Source organism: Lepisosteus platostomus, chromosome 5, assembly GCF_059453375.1.
Source record: "Lepisosteus platostomus isolate fLepPlt1 chromosome 5, fLepPlt1.hap1, whole genome shotgun sequence".
In the NCBI taxonomy this organism is placed as follows: Eukaryota; Metazoa; Chordata; class Actinopteri; order Semionotiformes; family Lepisosteidae; genus Lepisosteus; species Lepisosteus platostomus.
In genome coordinates, this window is record NC_142615.1 from 7,753,916 (window position 1) to 7,776,434 (window position 22,519).

The window sequence follows — 22,519 nt, forward strand, 5'->3', positions numbered from 1 at the left end:
TGAAAGGTTTCATCTATACACTTACACATAATAAGTATACGAATAAATACTCGGAAGAAGCCGCAGCTCAGGTATTAGAGAGATTTAAAATCGGATCGGAGGATTTAGAGTCCAGACTGCAAACCAACAGCTGACACAGGTCTTTTATAGAACTGTTTTGATTTCCTCTACTTTGTCCCCGTGACGTCATTGTCCTGCTCGCAGCCGAGCCCGACACACGTCTGGTTTCTGTCGCTGGGCGCATACCCTGCGGTCCATGCGGGTCCTGATACCCCAGTACAATGACGGGGACGCTAAACTGTAAACAGGTGCCGTCCTTCGGCTGAGACGTAAAACCAAGGTCCTGACTCTCTGTGATCATTCAGGAGAATGGTGGTGGTGGCGGGGAGTCCCCATTACCTGTAAAGCGCATTGAGTGGAGTATCCAGAACAGCGCTATATAAGTGTAAGCAATAATGATTATTATTATTATGTAAAATGCAATAAAAAATAAAACAAAATATCAAACTTTGATTCAAAATAGATTAATATAAAACTGATAAAGCTAATGCTTTTTTCAGGGCTATATCTACTTTTTTTTTTAAAAAAGCGAAGTCTGTCGCGACTGAAAGTTAGAGAAGGTATACCAGCGGGTGCCTTCATATCGTGAGCGTCAGTCTCGCCCGTAGCTGCGAGAAGGTTAAAAGCGCACAAGTGATTTGTCTTTCGTCAAAGTAACTGCCGGAGCAGTAAGATGCAGAGCACAATCCAGCTGTAGACGATGTTCGGGGAAGAGCTTATTCTGTTTTCAGCACAGGGAGTGAGAATGAGCTCAGTCCGGCTCCCAGCAGAATCCATCCTGGTTTGGTTACAGTGAGTCTGAGGCTCTTTGGATCGTAACGTAAAAAAAAACAATTGCTCACATCGTGTGACTTCCACGACAGGAAGGAAAGATATCACTTAAAAAAATCAGAACTGAAGATTTGGATCCGGGGCCTCATACTTATAAAATTATTAAAATAATAATTATCAAAATATCAGATTGTGTTTCGGCAAAATTTCGTGCACAGTACGCCATTTTTATCTAAAACAGTCACAACGAGGGCTTTACACGCAGTCTGGGGTATTTTCCCCTTTTATATTTTTGCCACTTTAAATCGAACCTGTTATACTCCCAGAAGTGCACAGTAGCTTGTACTTAATAAAAATGTACAATTCACCGCTGGTATAAACAGATGTGTGCCGTGTTTGCCTTTGTAAGCATTTGTTTAAAAAATAAGTTCACAATACGATAAAAACACAGAAAGCACAAACTTTATAATACAACGATACAAAATCAATACCAAATCATTATGCCAATTAAGTAACTATCCTTTGAAAACAGAGAACACCTTTATATCTACAAAAAACTTGACATTTGTATGTATTTTTGAATTACAAAGCAGACAGTGTAGTCCCTTAATTCAAAGATCAGATCTTGGCAAAAAAAAAGACAATCAGACGTGGGCTGAATTCGGAACAGGAGCCTTTGCTTAGTCGATTATTGAGCTTTTGATCAATGTCTGAATAAAACAGAGTCACTTTTTTAACTCTTTGATTAAATTACATGAAAAGCACCTTCCTTCGAGCCGGAATCAAACCAGCGACCTAAGGATTCCCTGTTGACTCCACTACAGTCCTCCGCTCTACCAACTGAGCTATCGAAGAGATGCGGTGGCATTGCTCTCTGGCACATACTGCCCAATGAAGTAAAATGTGAAATGGGTGATTTAAATCCCACTTCGACATCAAGTTTCAAACTCGTTTCCTTAGTCTCATTTACCTTGAATTTAAGCCGCCAACCAGGATTCTACTGTATAAACTTCCAGGGATATTACAAAATGTTTGATGGGGCATCAATCATTCCAGGCGGAAATTGATTCCTTTTTTTTCTCGAGGGATCATATTAAACATTTCATTAGTATCGAGAGGAAGATCACCAGTAGACACAAAACAAACAGTTTCTTTCTGTCTTTATTAGAAAGTAGCGTTTGTGCTACATAATATTTTCGTGGAAATAAAGAAGTTGTAAATTTTAAAAATTTATATTTGAATCGAAATGTGGTTTTGAGTTAAATATTAGCGTGTTCATGTAATTAGTTTGTGTTTGTCATTACTATATATATTGCCATGTTACTAGAATTTGTAACTGAAGTTTACTAGTTGTGTTTTTTATGATGATTAGACATTTGAATACAATATTGTATATAATGTATAATTTGAACTACATATTGTTCAGGTGTGAATAATTGTATATTTTAAGAATACATTTCTAAAACAAATCATTGGCTTTATTTACTAGTTTCTACACCTATAAAAATCTTTCTTTGATGTATAATAGACATCAAAGAAAGATGTCTATTATACATCAAAGATGAGCAGTGTGTGTCGTGTTCACAGCTGATAACTAGAAGATGTCTGGAAGAGGCAAAGGCGGAAAGGGACTCGGGAAAGGAGGTGCTAAGCGTCACCGTAAGGTTCTCCGCGACAACATCCAGGGAATCACCAAGCCCGCAATCCGCAGCCTGGCTCGCCATTAGGGAGTGAAGCGGATCTCCAGGCTGAACTACGAGGAGACCCGCGGGGTGCTGAAGGTGTTCCTGGAGAACGTCACCTACACCGAGCACGCCAAGCACGCCAAGAGGAAGACCGTCACTGCCATGGACGTGGTGTACGCGCTGAAGCGCCAGGGCCGCACCCTGTACGGCTTCGGAGGCTAAACAGGAGCGGAGCTTCACTACCGGACCCCGACGTATAAACCCAAGTGACACAGTGACATTTGTCACTGCTGAGGTTGCTTTATGGGTCTATTTTCTATACTGTGCTGATCAATTGGAAATCAAATGGCAAAAAAGACCCGTTTCCGCACCTAAGGTCAAATATTAGGAATCAAAACTGCTTGAGTGTATGGAAGCACACAGCTTTATCAAGATTTCCAAGTGCAAGATCTTTTTATTCATAAAAGACCCTATTTATGTTGTATGAGAAATATTAATATTAATACAGAATCCTTTTTCACCAAATAAATGGGGTTCCTGACTTCAGAAAGCCTTCTAGACAAATACTAAAAGAGCAAAAATTCAATTTGGTAAATGAAATGAAAACACATACCCTACCAAACCTTGAGTACAGGCCATTCAGGATGATAATACAAAACCATTTATAATTCAACAAATAAAACCTGTCAACTGGTAATCACCACTTATCATAAAAAAAATAAGTAGCAATACACAGTAGGGGACTCTTGGGTGCAAGTTAAATCCATGCAAGAAGGGGTTTAGTGTTATATTTCCAAATCAGATATGCAAATGAGAGATCTGGCCCAGCCAATCTCAAAGCTCCCATGGTATGGAATGGAGCTGCTCCCCTCTTCTAGTTATTCACACTGGAGTTAGGTTACATATTAGCACATTTCATCTAACAGTTGCTCCAGAAACAAAAACGTAAACAAATGATCTGGAATGTGACCACACCTATGAGAATGTAGTTCAACAGATAACTTGTAAACCTTGTCATAAGATGTTTTTTGTTCTACAAAATATACTTTATTCTGCAAAAAAAACATCTCAAAAGGAACATCTCACACATATTAACACTCCATGTAATAAAAAACAACGGCGGAAAGGAGATTGATTGTCCGTTATCAATCTTTGCGAGTGGGGGCGGATTTGCGCAATTAAGAGAGTCCCTCCAAATCTACCACTTGCTATTGTCCTTTAATCTCTGTATAGGGCCCAAAGTCCATTCCAGCGCTCCCTCGCCGTGGGGAAACCCCATTTGGCGACGTGGTGCTTCGTCCTCCTCCTGAGGTCCGCCAGGATCCTCTTCTCCAGCTCCCTCGCCCCCCACTTTATGTTGTGCCGGATGAGAGTGTTCCTCACCTTCCACAGTCCTTGTTTTGTGAGGGACAGTAGCAGCCCCCACAGGTCCTGTGTCCCCTTGTCCAGTCTGGTGGGTGCCAGCCCCCAGCAGAATGTACTGGTAACTGAGCACTGCATCCTTTCCCAGGAGTTGCATAATGTTGTCCATTCTGCCCCACACCACCTTGGCGAAGAGGCAGCTCCAGAACACGTGCTCCTGAGTCTCCTCGACAAAACACGTGTCCCGGGGGCAATGCGGATTCCTGGTTAGCGAGTGTCTGTAGAGGACCTCTCTGGTAGCCAGTCTCTTGTGCACAGCCATCCAGTTGAGGTCCTTCAGTTGGTTGTCAAGTTCTTTGGGCTGTGTCCTTTCCCAGACTTGTCTGGGAACCTGCAGCCTTTCGTCAGCGACCAAATGCCCCCTCACCTCTTTGTACAGGGCTCTGTGGTTGGCCTCCTGCTCCACTTGACAGCGTGGGTGTAGAACTTCGGTCGCCTCTCTGCCTTGGGCCCAGTGTTTGACCACTGGACCAAGTGCCTCATCGGGACAGAGAGCCACAGCCTGACAAAGTACTGGTACTTGTGGCCAATGGGCTCCCGCAGCGCCCGACAGAGGTTGCAGTAGAAGATGCAGTCGAGTTTCAGGGGGAAATGTGGGACATCTCGAACCCCTTCCTCGACCGGCTGACCTATCCGGTTTTCGAGTGATGTACTCGTACTTGCCGCCCCAGACGAGGCCGAAGATAATCCCTTGCAGCGCTCATCTGAGTCTGGCCGGCAGCGGGTACACCACCGCCAGGTAAACCAAAGCCGGCAGGATGTCTGCTTTCAACACCATCACTTTCCCTGTGTAGGACAGCGACCGCGTTTTCCACAGACCCAGCTTCGCATTCACCTTGGCGATCCTCTTGGTCCAGTTGTTGGTCTCGTTGTCCTGGCTCTGGAAGGAAACCCCCAGTATTTTGAGGGGCTCCGTGCAGAGCTTGAGACCCTCCGGCGCTGTCGTCCTGTGCTTCCAGGGCCCGAAGAACTTCAGTTTTCTCTTTCAGCGGTTGAGTTTCGACCCCGAGGCTCTGGAGTATTGCTCCATGACCTGCAGGGCCCTCCTCAACCCCCTGTCCGACCTCAGGAACAGCGTTGTGTCGTCGGCATACTGGGAGATCTTCAGGGTTTCCCCCGCGCCTCCCGGTATCTCCAGGCCGTGACAGGGTCCCGTCTCACCGTCTCTGCTAAGGGCTCTTGAAGAGGAGATGATGCCCTCCCTCATGGTGTCTCCGAGTTTCCCCCGGCGGAAGATCCACTTCCACCAGATCTGCCGCCAGGGTGTCCCAGAAGCAGGTGTAGAATTCCTTGGGGAGTCCGTCCGGCCCTGGCACCTTGCCATTCTCCATGGACAAGAGCGCCGCCTTCAGCTCCTCGGCCGCGATCGGACCCTCCAAGTCCTCCCTCACCTCCTCCGGTACTCGTGCCTTCAGCTCTTCCAGAAAAGCATCGCCTGCCTCCACCTCCGTCTGCTTTTCTGAAAAGAGCTCTGTGTAGAAAGCGGTGGCCGCTTCTACCTTGTCGCTCTTGTCCAGCACTTCCTCTCCATCTCCCCGTCTCAGGCCATGGATCACCCTCTTTTTCTGAGCTCCTCGGACCTGATTGAGTTTGCGGAGCCTCTCCTTCAGGTCCCGTGCCCGGGCTGAATTGAAGGCTCCTCCCCCGTTAGCCGAGCTGTACTCCTCCTCTAGTTGTCTCTGGAGTCGTGCAGCTTCCTTCCTCTCCCTGGCCGCCTTCCATCTACAGTACGTCTGCGCCAGGGTTCGGGTCCTGTCTTTCACCGACTCCCACCATTCCACCATGAAGCTGTAGCCGTCTCTCAGATCGACCCAGCTCGCGTAGTCTTAACGGAACAGTGCCTTGAAGTCGTCTTCCTCCAGTATCTCCCGGTTCAGCTTCCAGTACCCACGACCGAATGCTGGCAGGTTGGTGTTAACCACCACTGTCAAGCGCTTGTGGCTGGATTACCACTCCGGGGACACCGTCGCCGACTCCAGGGAGCAGGTCGTGTGCAGAAAGATGTAGTCCAGGCGGCTGCACACTCCCCGGGAGTTTTTCCATGTCGTTCCGGCGTCGTTAGGGCGGCACCGTCTGAAACCGTCTACCAGGGAGAACTGCTTGAGTAGCGACTCCAGCTCTGCCGAGCTAGCGTCGCTCCCCTTCTCCCGGTCGACGTTGAAGTCCCCGCCAAGCACCACCTGTCTGTTGGTGGTGCAGCAGCTGGCCAGGTCAGCAAACACTTCCTTCCGGATAGAGGGTTCCGTCGGAGCATAGACGTTAATTGCTCTCAACTTCTGCCCCCTCCAGTCGAAGCCTGCGACCAGGATCCGGCCCTGCACCACCGAGAAGGAGGAAACCAGCGTCATCTCTGGGTTTCTGAGGAGGATTCTCACTCCGGAAGAGTGGACCCCTCCTACGCTCCAGCATGATTCTCCCTTCGTCCATTCCCTGGTGAATGTCAGCTTGTCGCTTTCATCCTTCAGGTGGACCTCCTGTAAGAAACAAACTGAGAAAGACTTTGAGACCAGATCATGAAAGACTCCCCATCTTTTCACCGGGTCTCTTAGCCCTCTCACGTTAGTTGTTAGAAAGGTAAGTTTCACAATCATGATTAAACAAGTGAAAGTTGAACCTCCTCTCTTTGTGCTTACAGTGGAAAACTTGGGAGTCTACATCTGGGCACTGTTTAGCCTAGATGTAACTCCTCTCATTCGGGTCCTGGGGGGAATATGCTGGGCTCCCTCCAGGTCTCGCTGGGGACTGAAAGGTAAACATGCTGGACAGGTCCAGCCCTACCATCAGTCCCAGCTCCAGGGCGGCTTCAAAGTAATCTTGTCTTCCTCGAGGATACTCTCCGCCACCGCTTCGGGAAGGCTTTTTTCTTCCCTTTCTCCAGGAGTTTCGGGGACCTCCAGTTGCTCCTGGGCCTTGGGGGAGGGGGGCTCCACTTCCTGGGCTGCCTCTTCCTGTTGTTCCTGGGCCTCAGGGGAGGGGGTTCCGACTTCCTGGGCTGCCTCTTCCTGTTGTCCCTGGGCCTCGGGGGAGGGGGTAACCTCTTCCTGGGCTGCCTCCTCCTGTTGTCCGTGGGACTCGGGGGAGGGGGGTTCCGTTTCCTGGGCTGTCACTTCCTGTCATCTTTGGGCCTCGGGGGGGGGGTTTCCATTTCCTGGGCTGCCTCCTCTGGTTGTTCCTGGGCCTCGGGGGAAGAAAGTTCCGTTTCCTCTAGGACGAGGAAACGGTTCTCCCTTACCACTGTAGGAAAACCGGCTCAGGGACGCCAAATATGTAAGAAAACCGGCTCAGGGATGCCAAATATGTAATCATAGTGGCTCTCTGAAGGCACCAGTTCTGTAGGGTTTGGGCATTTACTGAGACAATTATTAATTGTAGCAGTAAATCACAAAGTTGATTCTTTTGATGGCTTTAGAATCCAACCATGCGACATAACTCAAACAACGCACACACACAGGTACTAATACACGAGGATACATTTATTAATACATAAAATATGCATGTAAACCTAACAGATCTTATCGAGAGGGTTATCAGAATACAAAAGATATATATTCAGTCAGTTACGAAGTGTTACACATATCAAGAGGACATACATTCAGTATATCATTCATTAAGACCGTTTCGTAAAGTGAACTTGGTTACAACTTCTACATTAGATACTCAAAACAAGAACATAACTCTTAGGAATTAAATTGATATCAACTGGTTGGGATTACAATTGAATTCTCGAGCAGTAATGCAGTGAAGTTGAATACTCATCCAATCTCTGGGGATTCAGATCTCCTGCGGGCACAAAGAAACAGTTGCAGGCTGTTGCTGTCCAATCTGCGCTCTCTGGCTCGGTGCCAGGCTGTGCTGTGCGGCTTGCGACGGAGCGCTGCTGATGCTCACTGACCGGCTAGTTAGTGTTGGCTTTAACTAGCAAAGTTTGTGCACAGGAGAAAAGATGACTGTGGGTCCCAGCAAGTCAGGAAGAGGACCGGTTCGTTCCTGATGAAGAGCTAGTTCTGAATAGTGATTCAGCTGTCCACAGTTCCGACCTGTTCACGAGGCCTGCTGCTGGTTACTCTCTGGCAACCTCCACTCTAGACTCTTAGAACAAAGGAAGGTTCTGGCACTCGGACACACTGGCCGTTCCGTGGTTGTCCGGGCTGAGTCTCAGGATGGTCAGGAGGCGCTCTGCGAGAATGTCCTGCCCTTGGGAGCCTTCTGCTCCTGGGCCGTCCTGCCCTGGAATTCTCCTTTGAATTCCCTTTAGAACAGTCCACAGAATCCTCTCCAGAATCTTACTGAATCTTACTGAATCTCGTATTGCCTGTTTTTACCTGGAGGAACTTCAGCTCATTGATTGGCTGAAAGTTCCATGGGCATCAGAGTCCCACGTGGGTTACTCGGCCCTACCAGTCCCTGATTGGTTGATCAAGGTGAGATATGAGTCACTTACTCCTGACACTTAGGAATGCAGTCCAGATGTCCAACTGGCACTCCCTAGACAGATAGGCGCCAATGGGTGACCATTGATCATGATAGCCAGGCTTAGCTAAGTGCATCCCCCTTTGGGAGCTGTCCTTATCAAAAGAAAACATCTTAAATCAGCCTGCATGAATAGTTTCTCTGTGGCTGCACCACAGAGATGAACAGAGAAATGGGGCCTCATTTGGGAAGCTCAGAAACACTTAATTCTGCCTTATTATTAAGCCTTGCCGCTACACCACTCTTTTCTTTTGTCCTTCCGAAGGTGGATCCTCTTTCCCTTCTTGCTGGGAGTTATCCAGGGCCCTTCCTCCGGTCAGCCATTTTGTCCGTCGTCCTGGCGGCCATCTTGAGGCACTGGTGCCCCTCTTTGTTACAGTTGTGACATCTGACGATGTCACACGTGTTCTCCTTGTGGCCGGACTGTCTGCACTTCTTGCAGAAATCCGGCATCCTGGGGTAGTAAAGGTACCCCCTGTCGGCTCCGATGTTGAAGCGGGCCGGGGGGTGCTGGAAACCGTCGACGCCCTCTAGGTCCTCTTTCAGGAGGACTCGGTACTGGCGTTTGCCGTACCAGACGCCGCAACTGTCCCTGATCTCCGTCGGTTTGCCCACCACAGTTACATACCTCCCTAGGTACGCTGTTACCAGTGCCATTGGTACGTAGGGGTTGTACGTGAGGATTGTGATGGTCCTCTGGTTTGTCTTCCTCATAGGCTCCGGCCTGAAATCAGAGAAACGGGGGTGCTTACCTTTTTCTCTGATCATTTTCGTTGCCTTTTCATATGAGGCGTCCGTGGCTATGTAGGCCTCCATGTATCTCTCTGCCTTGTTGTCTTGCAGGCAGTAGAGATCTCCGGCCACCAACTGCAGGATCCCTCTCAGGAAGGTAATGAAAAAGGATTTCGCAGTTGGCATCGTCTCTGTTTTCTTGGTCCAGTGGAACCGGATCAGTGTCTTCTTGTCTGCCATCTGGAAAGGAGAAAAAAGAAAAAAGGAGAGAAAGAGAGAGAGCAAGGTCCTGTGGAGAGGACGGTTTAGCTGCTAAAGGAGCAGCGAGTGAGCCCTGGACTTTGTCCTTGTGGGCAAAGCCCAGCTAGGTGCAAGCGCAGGAGGAGAGAGAGAGAGGGAGCGGATAGCGCTTCTGAGTCTCGAGGAAGAAAGCAAGCACCGCGGGCAGGCCACAAGTACCTACTCCCAGCCAAGAGGCCAAGGAGGTGGAGCAAGAGAAAGGGGGAGGGGAGAGGAGAGAGCAGAGAGAGAGAACGTTGCTGCCGGATCCCAACCAGCTCAGCTGCTGATTGGCCTTAACCCCCTAGGCTCAACCTAGGGCGATACCAGCTCAAGCACTCTTCAGGATCTTCGATTGCCTTCTAGAACTTTGGAAAGACAAGAACTGCGGGCATGCCACTTGAACTTGATCTTAGCCAAAAGGCCGATAAAATTGGATTCCAGCTCACTGGCCCTGCAAAACTTAGTTCAAGACTTTAAACTCTCAGTGTAACGGACACGAACTGGAATCCGTGTCAGATATTGTAGAAGACCCTATGCGATGCGGTAAGAGCTGGAGAAAACAGGAGGCGTGGTAAAAGGAACACAGAGGGGTTTAATAGTGCACAAAATAATAGTGACAGTCCGTGAGACAGTGTACGGGGAAGACAAAACGGCATCCAAATCCAAACGAGTCCAAGGGCAGGTCAAAGCACAGTCCGAAAGTCCATCAACTGGAAATCCATCCTGGAACGCGACAAAGTTAAAATCCCCGAGAGAGGGGAGCACACAGACGAACGAAACATGGAGGTCCAAGGGTGACGGGGCGAGATCCTCCAGACCCCGGGCTCAGGAAACGGGAGGTGTCGGGGATGAGGCCTATGCCCTCAGGAGACGGACGTAGGGTTTCCTGGTGCTAGGCGGGCCTCGCGACATCTTACCCTAATGATGAGCCCCGAGGACTGGAGGAGCTGGTCTTTAAATAATAACACTAAAAGGGTACACCTGGAGAGCTAAATGACACGAACGATAATGAGAGCAGTGGAGCGCCCTCTAGGGAGGGATGTCGGGCGTGACAGTACCCCCCCCTTCAAGGGCGGCTCCTGACGCCCTACACAATTAAAAATAAGGGCAATACTATCAACAAGAATATCACAAGCACAGACTATATACAACCAGAGAAGGAAATTCAGAATCACTATATACACAAGAGATAAAACCGGAGAATACTATATACAAAACGGTAGGGCTGTCCACTCTCAAAATAGTTCCAACGGGGAAAGAAAAAAAAAACGGAGAAACAAAACGGTCCAGGAAAAAAAAAAATCCAAGAATTCCTTTAGAAAAAAAAAAATCCACAAAAAATACCTTGTCCAGCGAAACAGGAATGGATCTTGACAGGAAAACAGGAAGGGCATCTTGAAAAAAAAAGGTCCAGATGAGGGTCCGGGTGTTCCAGATTACCGCTCGCGGGGTCTAGCATAGGCTCATCATTCTGTAACGGACACGGACTGGAATCCGTGTCAGATATTGTAGAAGACCCTATGCGATGCGGTAAGAGCTGGAGAAAACAGGAGGCGTGGTAAAAGGAACACAGAGGGGTTTAATAGTGCACAAAATAATAGTGACAGTCCGTGAGACAGTGTACGGGGAAGACAAAACGGCATCCAAATCCAAACGAGTCCAAGGGCAGGTCAAAGCACAGTCCGAAAGTCCATCAACTGGAAATCCATCCTGGAACGCGACAAAGTTAAAATCCCCGAGAGAGGGGAGCACACAGACGAACGAAACATGGAGGTCCAAGGGTGACGGGGCGAGATCCTCCAGACCCCGGGCTCAGGAAACGGGAGGTGTCGGGGATGAGGCCTATGCCCTCAGGAGACGGACGTAGGGTTTCCTGGTGCTAGGCGGGCCTCGCGACATCTTACCCTAATGATGAGCCCCGAGGACTGGAGGAGCTGGTCTTTAAATAATAACACTAAAAGGGTACACCTGGAGAGCTAAATGACACGAACGATAATGAGAGCAGTGGAGCGCCCTCTAGGGAGGGATGTCGGGCGTGACACTCAGACACATATAGATGTATATATCCCACAACAGCAGGATATACATGGTCAGGGAGGAATAGCAGCTCCAGAATTTACTATTGCTTTGTCTCAGAGAGAGTGAAAGTTGTTGGGGTCACTCTTCAGCCTGTCTTCTTCTCAGATCATCAGGCTTTAGGGTGTAGAGTGGAACTCCAGGGCGGGACTGTCTTTGGCCCAGGCCTCTGGAAACTCAACACAAAGCTGCTAGAGAACGAGGGGGTAGTATCCCGCTACAAGGAGAAACTATCACAGTGGCTGTCCTTGCAGTGTCTGTACGGGTCAGTAAGAGAGTGGTGGGAGGAGGTGAAGGTGAGGACAAAGGCCTTTTTCATGGCTGAGGGAAGGAAGGCTGCTGCCAGACGGAGAGGAGTGCTAGCCAGGAAACAGAGGCAGCTGCAGCGTCTCTACACGATGCTGCACAGTGGCTTCGATGTGCTTGAGGATATCACCCTTTTAAAAAAGGACATCCGGAGCATAGCCGAAGAAAGCAGTCGAGGAGTGCTGTTAAGAAGCAGAGTGCAGTTCTTGGAAGAAAATGAGAAGTGTACCTGCTTCTTTTTCAGGAAAGTGGTAGGCTCCAAGTCTGTCATGGAAAGTGTAGTTGATGAGGAGGGAAGAGAGAGAACAGAGCTGAGTGCTATCCTCTCCTGCATCGAGGCCTTCTTGTCACGGACGTCCAAAGGGACTAACTGTGGGGAGCAGGAGTGCGGAAAAAGACCCATATGCGTAGCGGCGAGACGGGAAAAAGGCCCGGGCTCATTAGTGCAAAGAGTTCAGGAATGCCGTATAGAAACCTGTGCCCTCAGGGAGCGGACGTGGGGCGCCCTGGTGCTAGGCGGGTCTCAGGACATCCGAACGTCAGTGCTGAGCGAGGACAGAGTGCAAGACCCGGAAATATATAGCCCAAGGGAAAGAGAGGGAAAGGAAGGACAGCAGACCAGGAACTAGGGACAGGACAGAGAAGGACCGCCCTCTGGCTGCAGAGCGCGTGACACTTCTACTCAAGACTGTACAGCTCTACAGAGGTAAAGGATGAAGAAATTCATTTTTTTACCTCAAAGCTAGAAAACGTTTTGAGTGAAGAAGATAGGGAAGTACTTGAGGGGGATTTGACAGTAGAAGAGCTGAGAGGCTATGGAGAGCTTACAGAAGGGGAAAACTCCGGGTGCTGACAGGCTCCCTAAAGGGGCGTCTGCTTTTACTACTCGCACGAATGAAGGCAAAAAAAAAAGGCAATCGATGTGAACGAACGGCGCTTTACAGAGGAGTACTGCCTGACTGGATCGTTGATGAACGACAGAGGCCACTCCGACCTCTTCTCGGTTTTCTTCAATGACTTACTAAGGATCTTCTTCACATTCGCCCATGCAGGGGAAGCCAGTTACACCAAAGCAAACGCAGGAAAGTGCATTTCAAGCAGAGACCAGGAGGGACTTGTTTACACCGAGAGTGGGCGGAGAATGGAACAATGCGCCCAGCCCTGTTGCTGGAGCCGATTCTTGATGAGCTCTTGGGCTCACTAAGAGGCCCCCGCTGGATGCTAATCTTCCTGTTGTTCTTGCAGGTCCTGCGCTGCTTTTGAGCCGACAGAGCTCGTCCTGGTCTGTCGGCACAGCCCAATTGCAAATGATCGGCTCCGCGTACAGAAGGAACGTGCGTTTGGTACAAGAGTGCACGAAGGCACCGGAAATACATTGGGAACAAATGACCGGTCGCTCAAGACCTCTGTGAAGTACAGGAGCGTGCAAAACAAGGTCTCGAACCGAGGACCTTTCGCGTGTTAGGCGAACGTGATAGCCGCTACACTACGGAAACCTGTAGGGACTGCTGCTGGTGTCTCGCTTGCGTTTCGGGCTGAGAAAGGGACGCGTCACTTTAGGCAGGGGGCGCTGGAGAGAGTGACAAAGGGCGCGATGAAACAAAATGCCGAAACCCGGGATCGAACCAGGGACCTTTAGATCTTCAGTCTAACGCTCTCCCAACTGAGCTATTTCGGCAGTGCGCAAAGCCCACAGCCACCTGCTCCAGCCTTCCTGTGTTGTGGCATGAGCGCACCAAGAGTAGCGGGAGAGTGTTGCAGGAACGTCACTCAGAAGGAAAGCCACCCAGCTGCGCCCTCTGAGCTCTGTCCAGCGCATCTTCCTCGCATGGACTCCTGCCTGCGACGGGCAGGAAACAATTAGCAAGAACAGAACGACACCCCATGGGTGTCTCATGACCGCACCTTAGGTTGTGACACGTGCAGGTGTGAGGGGTTGCCGGGCTACTTTGGAGCAGAGCTTGGGCGGAGGGGGGGCGGGAAAGCAGACAAAGAGGTGACACCTCAAGGTCTGCACGATCACAGCTCTCCGCCGGCCCAGGCTTCCGCTCGATAAGCTACTGGACACACCCGCCCCTCCTCACACAGACCGTGGAAAAGCCCCCGAGTGGGAGGGCTCGCTCTTCCTCCCAGGAGCTCTTGGACACGACGCACAGACAGGGCGCGGGGAGCCGCCGCCTGCAAACACGGCTCCAGGCAGGACTCCACTCCGCAGGAGCCGCAGAGCAGAGGAGATGAGGGCAGCTTAGCTCCTGTGCAGAGACCTGAGCTGTTGTTGCTGTGGATGCTGTCTTTTCTGCACTCGGGGTAGGAGTGAATGTTGAGTTGCCCTTAGAAATGAAGCAGAGCACTTCAACGGCACGGGTGTGTGTGTGTGTGCGCCCTGGTGATTCTGGGAGACAGATCGAACCTGGGCTAAAAGAGAGGGGGCTTAGCCCTCTTCCATTTGCTAGTTCAAAGTTGTACAACCCCTTTGTATCTGCTAGGCGGCGCAGTCGTCGTGCACAAAGAACACTTTGAAAAGCGTCAAAGGCAAGTCATTCCGAGTTGTTCGTTTGTGTTTTCCGTTCAGACGCGAAATGCTGACATGATCTCTCGGCTCCTCGGTTGTCATTTCTGCTCCGTAAAGGGATCACAGCACGCGTCGGCTTCCAGCATGCTGGGTCGGGACACGATGCCGGGGGTTGGAGAGAGCGATGTCTTCCTCGTTAGTATAGTGGCAAGTATCCCCGCCTGTCACGCGGGAGACCGGGGTTCGATTCCCCGACGGGGAGTAGCTTTTCTTTCACCTCCTTAGAGAAATGATTGCCTTTCACTTCTCTGTTTTCTTTCACAGCGTCGTGCACCTTTTCATTGCTCTCGCTTTCAGAGCCTCCGCACGGCAGTCGACTCGACATCAGGAAGCACATTGAAGTGAAAGCAGGAAGCGCTGCGACATGCACTGTGCAGATCCCGCCACACTAAGAGGTGAGTGGGTCTGTTCGATGCACAAAGAACGCTTTGAGAAGCGTCAAAGGCAAGTCATTCCGAGTTGGTCGTTTGTGTTTTCCGTTCAGACGCGAAATGCTGAAATGATCTCTCGGCTCCTCGGTTGTCATTTCTGCTCCGTAAAGGAATCACAGCACGCGTCGGCTTCCAGCACGGTGGGTCGGGACACGATGCCGGGGGTCGGAGAGAGCGATGTCTTCCTCGTTAGTATAGGACCTGTCACCTGTCCCCACCTGTCACGCGGGAGACTGGGGTGCATCAGGACGCGCCTTGAAGTGAAAGCAGGATGCGCTGTGACATGCACTGTGCAGATCCCGCCACACTAAGAGGTGGGTCCAGTGGGTCTGTTCGATCACAGCGCTAGGCGAATCCCCAATCCCCTTTTGTGCCTGGCGACAAAAGATGTCTGTTTCCGCCCGGTTTCGAACCGGGGACGTTTCGCGTGTGAGGCGAACGTGATAACCACTACACTACGGAAACGGTGGTAAGACGTGCCCAGCGGCCCAGCGCTGAGCTTCGCCAATGCGATTTAGCTGCTTCCAGTGCCTTTATTGGAGTGCGCTGATGGACCGTGCTCTCTCTCCAGAGACCAGCACGCCTGTCATGGACGGAGCAGGAAAGGCGGCGCCACATTCTACAGCCCTCTCCACGCAATCGACGAAATCGGGCTACTGAAGTGGAGAAAATCGCCTCTCCAGAAAGTGCAAATATCATCTTGGAGACTATAAATCCTATTGCCGAAGGTCAGCCCTGTCTACCAGAGTAACCCTCCCACAGCGATGATCAGCTCGTCTCACACGCGAGAAGTTTCGGTTGGAAACAAGCGCCCCCTCTTCTCGCACGTTTTGCACGTTCGAGTAGTTTTAATGCGGCTCTTTCGTACACGGTGCTGATCTTTTGGAAAGCAGGAGGCAAAACCGAGTCGAACCGCCTGGGTGAAAACCAGGAACCCTAACCGCTAGACTATATGGCAGCGAACAACCATGCTGTTCCCGGCATCATGCAAGCAAACTACATAAATATGAGAAAACACGCAAGAGAGTTGTCACTCAGAGTGTCGAAGGGTCGATGTATACTGGGGCTCAGTTGAAATGCAACGTCAGGACTTTTCCGAATTATGTCACACGAAGAGAGCACAGCCCTTTCCGCCCTGCCGCGTGTGTCTCGGTAACTCGCTGTGATCGTATAGTGGTCAGTACTTTGCGTTGTGGCCGCAACAACCCCGGTTCGAATCCGGGTCACGGCAGAATAGGGGCGTCTGCTTTTACTACTCGCACGAATGAAGGCAAAAAAAAGCCAATCGACGTGAACGAACGGCGCTTTACAGAGGAGTACTGCCTGACTGGATCGTTGATGAACGACAGAGGCCACTCCGACCTCTTCTCGGTTTTCTTCAATGACTTACTAAGGATCTTCTTCACATTCGCCCATGCAGGGGAAGCCAGTTACACCAAAGCAAACGCAGGAAAGTGCATTTCAAGCAGAGACCAGGAGGGACTTGTTTACACCGAGAGTGGGCGGAGAATGGAACAATGCGCCCAGCCCTGTTGCTGGAGCCGATTCTTGATGAGCTCTTGGGCTCACTAAGAGGCCCCCGCTGGATGCTAATCTTTCTGTTGTTCTTGCAGGTCCTGCGCTGCTTTTGAGCCGACAGAGCTCGACCTGGTCTGTCGGCACAGCCCAATTGCAAATGATCGGCTCCGCGTACAGAAGGAACGTGCGTTTGGTACAAGAGTGCACGAAGGCACCGGAAATACATTGGGAACAAATGACCGGTCGCTCAAGACCTCTGTGAAGTACAGGAGCGTGCAAAACGAGGCTGTTTCCGCCCGGTCTCGAACCGGGGACCTTTCGCGTGTTAGGCGAACGTGATAGCCGCTACACTACGGAAACCTGTAGGGACTGCTGCTGGTGTCTCGCTTGCGTTTCGGGCTGAGAAAGGGACGCGTCACTAGGCAGGTGGCGCTGGAGAGAGGAACAAAGGGCGCGATGAAACAAAATGCCGAAACCCGGGATCGAACCAGGGACCTTTAGATCTTCAGTCTAACGCTCTCCCAACTGAGCTATTTCGGCAGTGCGCAAAGCCCACAGCCACCTGCTCCAGCCTTCCTGTGTTGTGGCATGAGCGCACCAAGAGTAGCTGGAGAGTGTTGCAGGAACGTCACTCAGAAGGAAAGCCACCCAGCTGCGCCCTCTGAGCTCTGTCCAGCGCATCTTCCTCGCATGGACTCCTGCCTGCGACGGGCAGGAAACAATTAGCAAGAACAGAACGACACCCCATGGGTGTCTCATGACCGCACCTTAGGTTGTGACACGTGCAGGTGTGAGGGGTTGCCGGGCTACTTTGGAGCAGAGCTTGGGCGGAGGGGGGGCGGGAAAGCAGACAAAGAGGTGACACCTCAAGGTCTGCACGATCACAGCTCTCCGCCGCCCCAGGCTTCCGCTCGATAAGCTACTGGACACACCCGCCCCTCCTCACACAGACCGTGGAAAAGCCCCCGAGTGGGAGGGCTCGCTCTTCCTCCCAGGAGCTCTTGGACACGACGCCCAGACAGGGCGCGGGGAGCCGCCGCCTGCAAACACGGCTCCAGGCAGGACTCCACTCCGCAGGAGCCGCAGAGCAGAGGAGATGAGGGCAGCTTAGCTCCTGTGCAGAGACCTGAGCTGTTGTTGCTGTGGATGCTGTCTTTTCTGCACTCGGGGTAGGAGTGAATGTTGAGTTGCCCTTAGAAATGAAGCAGAGCACTTCAACGGCACGGGTGTGTGTGTGTGTGCGCCCTGGTGATTCTGGGAGACAGATCGAACCTGGGCTAAAAGAGAGGGGGCTTAGCCCTCTTCCATTTGCTAGTTCAAAGTTGTACAACCCCTTTCTATCTGCTAAGCGGCGCAGTCGTCGTGCACAAAGAACACTTTGAAAAGCGTCAAAGGCAAGTCATTCCGAGTTGGTCGTTTGTGTTTTCCGTTCAGACGCGAAATGCTGACATGATCTCTCGGCTCCTCGGTTGTCATTTCTGCTCCGTAAAGGGATCACAGCACGCGTCGGCTTCCAGCATGCTGGGTCGGGACACGATGCCGGGGGTTGGAGAGAGCGATGTCTTCCTCGTTAGTATAGTGGCAAGTATCCCCGCCTGTCACGCGGGAGACCGGGGTTCGATTCCCCGACGGGGAGTAGCTTTTCTTTCACCTCCTTAGAGAAATGATTGCCTTTCACTTCTCTGTTTTCTTTCACAGCGTCGTGCACCTTTTCATTGCTCTCGCTTTCAGAGCCTCCGCACGGCAGTCGACTCGACATCAGGAAGCACATTGAAGTGAAAGCAGGAAGCGCTGCGACATGCACTGTGCAGATCCCGCCACACTAAGAGGTGAGTGGGTCTGTTCGATGCACAAAGAACGCTTTGAGAAGCGTCAAAGGCAAGTCATTCCGAGTTGGTCGTTTGTGTTTTCCGTTCAGACGCGAAATGCTGAAATGATCTCTCGGCTCCTCGGTTGTCATTTCTGCTCCGTAAAGGAATCACAGCACGCGTCGGCTTCCAGCACGGTGGGTCGGGACACGATGCCGGGGGTCGGAGAGAGCGATGTCTTCCTCGTTAGTATAGGACCTGTCACCTGTCCCCACCTGTCACGCGGGAGACTGGGGTGCATCAGGACGCGCCTTGAAGTGAAAGCAGGATGCGCTGTGACATGCACTGTGCAGATCCCGCCACACTAAGAGGTGGGTCCAGTGGGTCTGTTCGATCACAGCGCTAGGCGAATCCCCAATCCCCTTTTGTGCCTGGCGACAAAAGATGTCTGTTTCCGCCCGGTTTCGAACCGGGGACCTTTCGCGTGTGAGGCGAACGTGATAACCACTACACTACGGAAACGGTGGTAAGACGTGCCCAGCGGCCCAGCGCTGAGCTTCGCCAATGCGATTTAGCTGCTTCCAGTGCCTTTATTGGAGTGAGCTGATGGACCGTGCTCTCTCTCCAGAGACCAGCACGCCTGTCATGGACGGAGCAGGAAAGGCGGCGCCACATTCTACAGCCCTCTCCACGCAATCGACGAAATCGGGCTACTGAAGTGGAGAAAATCGCCTCTCCAGAAAGTGCAAATATCATCTTGGAGACTATAAATCCTATTGCCGAAGGTCAGCCCTGTCTACCAGAGTAACCCTCCCACAGCGATGATCAGCTCGTCTCACACGCGAGAAGTTTCGGTTGGAAACAAGCGCCCCCTCTTCTCGCACGTTTTGCACGTTCGAGTAGTTTTAATGCGGCTCTTTCGTACACGGTGCTGATCTTTTGGAAAGCAGGAGGCAAAACCGAGTCGAACCGCCTGGGTGAAAACCAGGAACCCTAACCGCTAGACTATATGGCAGCGAACAACCATGCTGTTCCCGGCATCATGCAAGCAAACTACATAAATATGAGAAAACACGCAAGAGAGTTGTCACTCAGAGTGTCGAAGGGTCGATGTATACTGGGGCTCAGTTGAAATGCAACGTCAGGACTTTTCCGAATTATGTCACACGAAGAGAGCACAGCCCTTTCCACCCTGCCGCGTGTGTCTCGGTAACTCGCTGTGATCGTATAGTGGTCAGTACTTTGCGTTGTGGCCGCAACAACCCCGGTTCGAATCCCGGTCGCGGCAGAATAGGGGCGTCTGCTTTTACTACTCGCACGAATGAAGGCAAAAAAAAGCCAATCGATGTGAACGAACGGCGCTTTACAGAGGAGTACTGCCTGACTGGATCGTTGATGAACGACAGAGGCCACTCCGACCTCTTCTCGGTTTTCTTCAATGACTTACTAAGGATCTTCTTCACATTCGCCCATGCAGGGGAAGCCAGTTACACCAAAGCAAACGCAGGAAAGTGCATTTCAAGCAGAGACCAGGAGGGACTTGTTTACACCGAGAGTGGGTGGAGAATGGAACAATGCGCCCAGCCCTGTTGCTGGAGCCGATTCTTGATGAGCTCTTGGGCTCACTAAGAGGCCCCCGCTGGATGCTAATCTTTCTGTTGTTCTTGCAGGTCCTGCGCTGCTTTTGAGCCGACAGAGCTCGACCTGGTCTGTCGGCACAGCCCAATTGCAAATGATCGGCTCCGCGTACAGAAGGAACGTGCGTTTGGTACAAGAGTGCACGAAGGCACCGGAAATACATTGGGAACAAATGACCGGTCGCTCAAGACCTCTGTGAAGTACAGGAGCGTGCAAAACGAGGCTGTTTCCGCCCGGTCTCGAACCTGGGACCTTTCGCGTGTTAGGCGAACGTGATAGCCGCTACACTACGGAAACCTGTAGGGACTGCTGCTGGTGTCTCGCTGCGTTTCGGGCTGAGAAAGGGACGCGTCACTTTAGGCAGGTGGCGCTGGAGAGAGGAACAAAGGGCGCGATGAAACAAAATGCCGAAACCCGGGATCTTTAGATCTTCAGTCTAACGCTCACCCAACTGAGCTATTTCGGCGGTGCGCAAAGCCCACAGCCACCTGCTCCAGCCTTGCTGTGTTGTGGCATGAGCGCACCAAGAGTAGCGGGAGAGTGTTGCAGGAACGTCACTCAGAAGGAAAGCCACCCAGCTGCGCCCTCTGAGCTCTGTCCAGCGCATCTTCCTCGCATGGAATCCTGCCTGCGACGGGCAGGAAACAATTAGCAAGAACAGAACGACACCCCATGGGTGTCTCATGACCGCACCTTAGGTTGTGACACGTGCAGGTGTGAGGGGTTGCCGGGCTACTTTGGAGCAGAGCTTGGGCGGAGGGGGGGCGGGAAAGCAGACAAAGAGGTGACACCTCAAGGTCTGCACGATCACAGCTCTCCGTCGCCCCAGGCTTCCGCTCGATAAGCTACTGGACACACCCGCCCCTCCTCACACAGACCGTGGAAAAGCCCCCGAGTGGGAGGGCTCTCTCTTCCTCCCAGGAGCTCTTGGACACGACGCACAGACAGGGCGCGGGGAGCCGCCGCCTGCAAACACGGCTCCAGGCAGGACTCCACTCCGCAGGAGCCGCAGAGCAGAGGAGATGAGGGCAGCTTAGCTCCTGTGCAGAGACCTGAGCTGTTGTTGCTGTGGATGCTGTCTTTTCTGCACTCGGGGTAGGAGTGAATGTTGAGTTGCCCTTAGAAATGAAGCAGAGCACTTCAACGGCACGGGTGTGTGTGTGTGTGCGCCCTGGTGATTCTGGGAGACAGATCGAACCTGGGCTAAAAGAGAGGGGGCTTAGCCCTCTTCCATTTGCTAGTTCAAAGTTGTACAACCTCTTTGTATCTGCTAGGCGGCGCAGTCGTCGTGCACATAGAACACTTTGAAAAGCGTCAAAGGCAAGTCATTCCGAGTTGGTCGTTTGTGTTTTCCGTTCAGACGCGAAATGCTGACATGATCTCTCGGCTCCTCGGTTGTCATTTCTGCTCCGTAAAGGGATCACAGCACGCGTCGGCTTCCAGCATGCTGGGTCGGGACACGATGCCGGGGGTTGGAGAGAGCGATGTCTTCCTCGTTAGTATAGTGGCAAGTATCCCCGCCTGTCACGCGGGAGACCGGGGTTCGATTCCCCGACGGGGAGTAGCTTTTCTTTCACCTCCTTAGAGAAATGACTGCCTTTCACTTCTCTGTTTTCTTTCACAGCGTCGTGCACCTTTTCATTGCTCTCGCTTTCAGAGCCTCCGCACGGCAGTCGACTCGACATCAGGAAGCACATTGAAGTGAAAGCAGGAAGCGCTGCGACATGCACTGTGCAGATCCCGCCACACTAAGAGGTGAGTGGGTCTGTTCGATGCACAAAGAACGCTTTGAGAAGCGTCAAAGGCAAGTCATTCCGAGTTGGTCGTTTGTGTTTTCCGTTCAGACGCGAAATGCTGAAATGATCTCTCGGCTCCTCGGTTGTCATTTCTGCTCCGTAAAGGAATCACAGCACGCGTCGGCTTCCAGCACGGTGGGTCGGGACACGATGCCGGGGGTCGGAGAGAGCGATGTCTTCCTCGTTAGTATAGGACCTGTCACCTGTCCCCACCTGTCACGCGGGAGACTGGGGTGCGTCAGGACGCGCCTTGAAGTGAAAGCAGGATGCGCTGTGACATGCACTGTGCAGATCCCGCCACACTAAGAGGTGGGTCCAGTGGGTCTGTTCGATCACAGCGCTAGGCGAATCCCCAATCCCCTTTTGTGCCTGGCGACAAAAGATGTCTGTTTCCGCCCGGTTTCGAACCGGGGACCTTTCGCGTGTGAGGCGAACGTGATAACCACTACACTACGGAAACGGTGGTAAGACGTGCCCAGCGGCCCAGCGCTGAGCTTCGCCAATGTGATTCAGCTGCTTCCAGTGCCTTTATTGGAGTGCGCTGATGGACCGTGCTCTCTCTCCAGAGACCAGCACGCCTGTCATGGACGGAGCAGGAAAGGCGGCGCCACATTCTACAGCCCTCTCCACGCAATCGACGAAATCGGGCTACTGAAGTGGAGAAAATCGCCTCTCCAGAAAGTGCAAATATCATCTTGGAGACTATAAATCCTATTGCCGAAGGTCAGCCCTGTCTACCAGAGTAACCCTCCCACAGCGATGATCAGCTCGTCTCACACGCGAGAAGTTTCGGTTGGAAACAAGCGCCCCCTCTTCTCGCACGTTTTGCACGTTCGAGTAGTTTTAATGCGGCTCTTTCGTACACGGTGCTGATCTTTTGGAAAGCAGGAGGCAAAACCGAGTCGAACCGCCTGGGTGAAAACCAGGAACCCTAACCGCTAGACTATATGGC

At 51.7% G+C, this 22,519-nt stretch overlaps 12 non-coding genes and 1 pseudogene across 12 annotated transcripts; 5 read left to right on the forward strand and 8 right to left on the reverse strand.

Annotated features, from left to right (window-relative positions):
• Positions 1–1,597: 1,597 nt before the first annotated feature.
• On the reverse strand, positions 1,598–1,686 carry trnay-gua (transfer RNA tyrosine (anticodon GUA)). The gene is given in 2 exon segments: positions 1,598–1,634; positions 1,650–1,686. It is a non-coding gene; the product is annotated as a tRNA-Tyr (tRNA).
• Positions 1,687–2,432: 746 nt separating this feature from the next.
• LOC148662941 (histone H4-like) lies at positions 2,433–2,738 on the forward strand (annotated as a pseudogene).
• A 306-nt stretch (positions 2,739–3,044) lies between these two features.
• LOC148662942 (U7 small nuclear RNA) lies at positions 3,045–3,100 on the reverse strand. The gene has a single exon (XR_015939017.1). It is a non-coding gene; the product is annotated as a U7 small nuclear RNA (small nuclear RNA).
• A 10,309-nt stretch (positions 3,101–13,409) lies between these two features.
• Positions 13,410–13,482, reverse strand: trnaf-gaa (transfer RNA phenylalanine (anticodon GAA)). The gene has a single exon. It is a non-coding gene; the product is annotated as a tRNA-Phe (tRNA).
• A 1,024-nt stretch (positions 13,483–14,506) lies between these two features.
• On the forward strand, positions 14,507–14,578 carry trnad-guc (transfer RNA aspartic acid (anticodon GUC)). The gene has a single exon. It is a non-coding gene; the product is annotated as a tRNA-Asp (tRNA).
• Positions 14,579–15,199: 621 nt separating this feature from the next.
• On the reverse strand, positions 15,200–15,272 carry trnav-cac (transfer RNA valine (anticodon CAC)). The gene has a single exon. It is a non-coding gene; the product is annotated as a tRNA-Val (tRNA).
• Positions 15,273–15,966: 694 nt separating this feature from the next.
• On the forward strand, positions 15,967–16,038 carry trnah-gug (transfer RNA histidin (anticodon GUG)). The gene has a single exon. It is a non-coding gene; the product is annotated as a tRNA-His (tRNA).
• A 574-nt stretch (positions 16,039–16,612) lies between these two features.
• trnav-aac (transfer RNA valine (anticodon AAC)) lies at positions 16,613–16,685 on the reverse strand. Its single transcript has one exon. It is a non-coding gene; the product is annotated as a tRNA-Val (tRNA).
• A 107-nt stretch (positions 16,686–16,792) lies between these two features.
• On the reverse strand, positions 16,793–16,865 carry trnaf-gaa (transfer RNA phenylalanine (anticodon GAA)). Its single transcript has one exon. It is a non-coding gene; the product is annotated as a tRNA-Phe (tRNA).
• Positions 16,866–17,889: 1,024 nt separating this feature from the next.
• trnad-guc (transfer RNA aspartic acid (anticodon GUC)) lies at positions 17,890–17,961 on the forward strand. Its single transcript has one exon. It is a non-coding gene; the product is annotated as a tRNA-Asp (tRNA).
• A 621-nt stretch (positions 17,962–18,582) lies between these two features.
• Positions 18,583–18,655, reverse strand: trnav-cac (transfer RNA valine (anticodon CAC)). Its single transcript has one exon. It is a non-coding gene; the product is annotated as a tRNA-Val (tRNA).
• A 2,606-nt stretch (positions 18,656–21,261) lies between these two features.
• On the forward strand, positions 21,262–21,333 carry trnad-guc (transfer RNA aspartic acid (anticodon GUC)). Its single transcript has one exon. It is a non-coding gene; the product is annotated as a tRNA-Asp (tRNA).
• A 621-nt stretch (positions 21,334–21,954) lies between these two features.
• On the reverse strand, positions 21,955–22,027 carry trnav-cac (transfer RNA valine (anticodon CAC)). The gene has a single exon. It is a non-coding gene; the product is annotated as a tRNA-Val (tRNA).
• Positions 22,028–22,519: the final 492 nt, after the last annotated feature.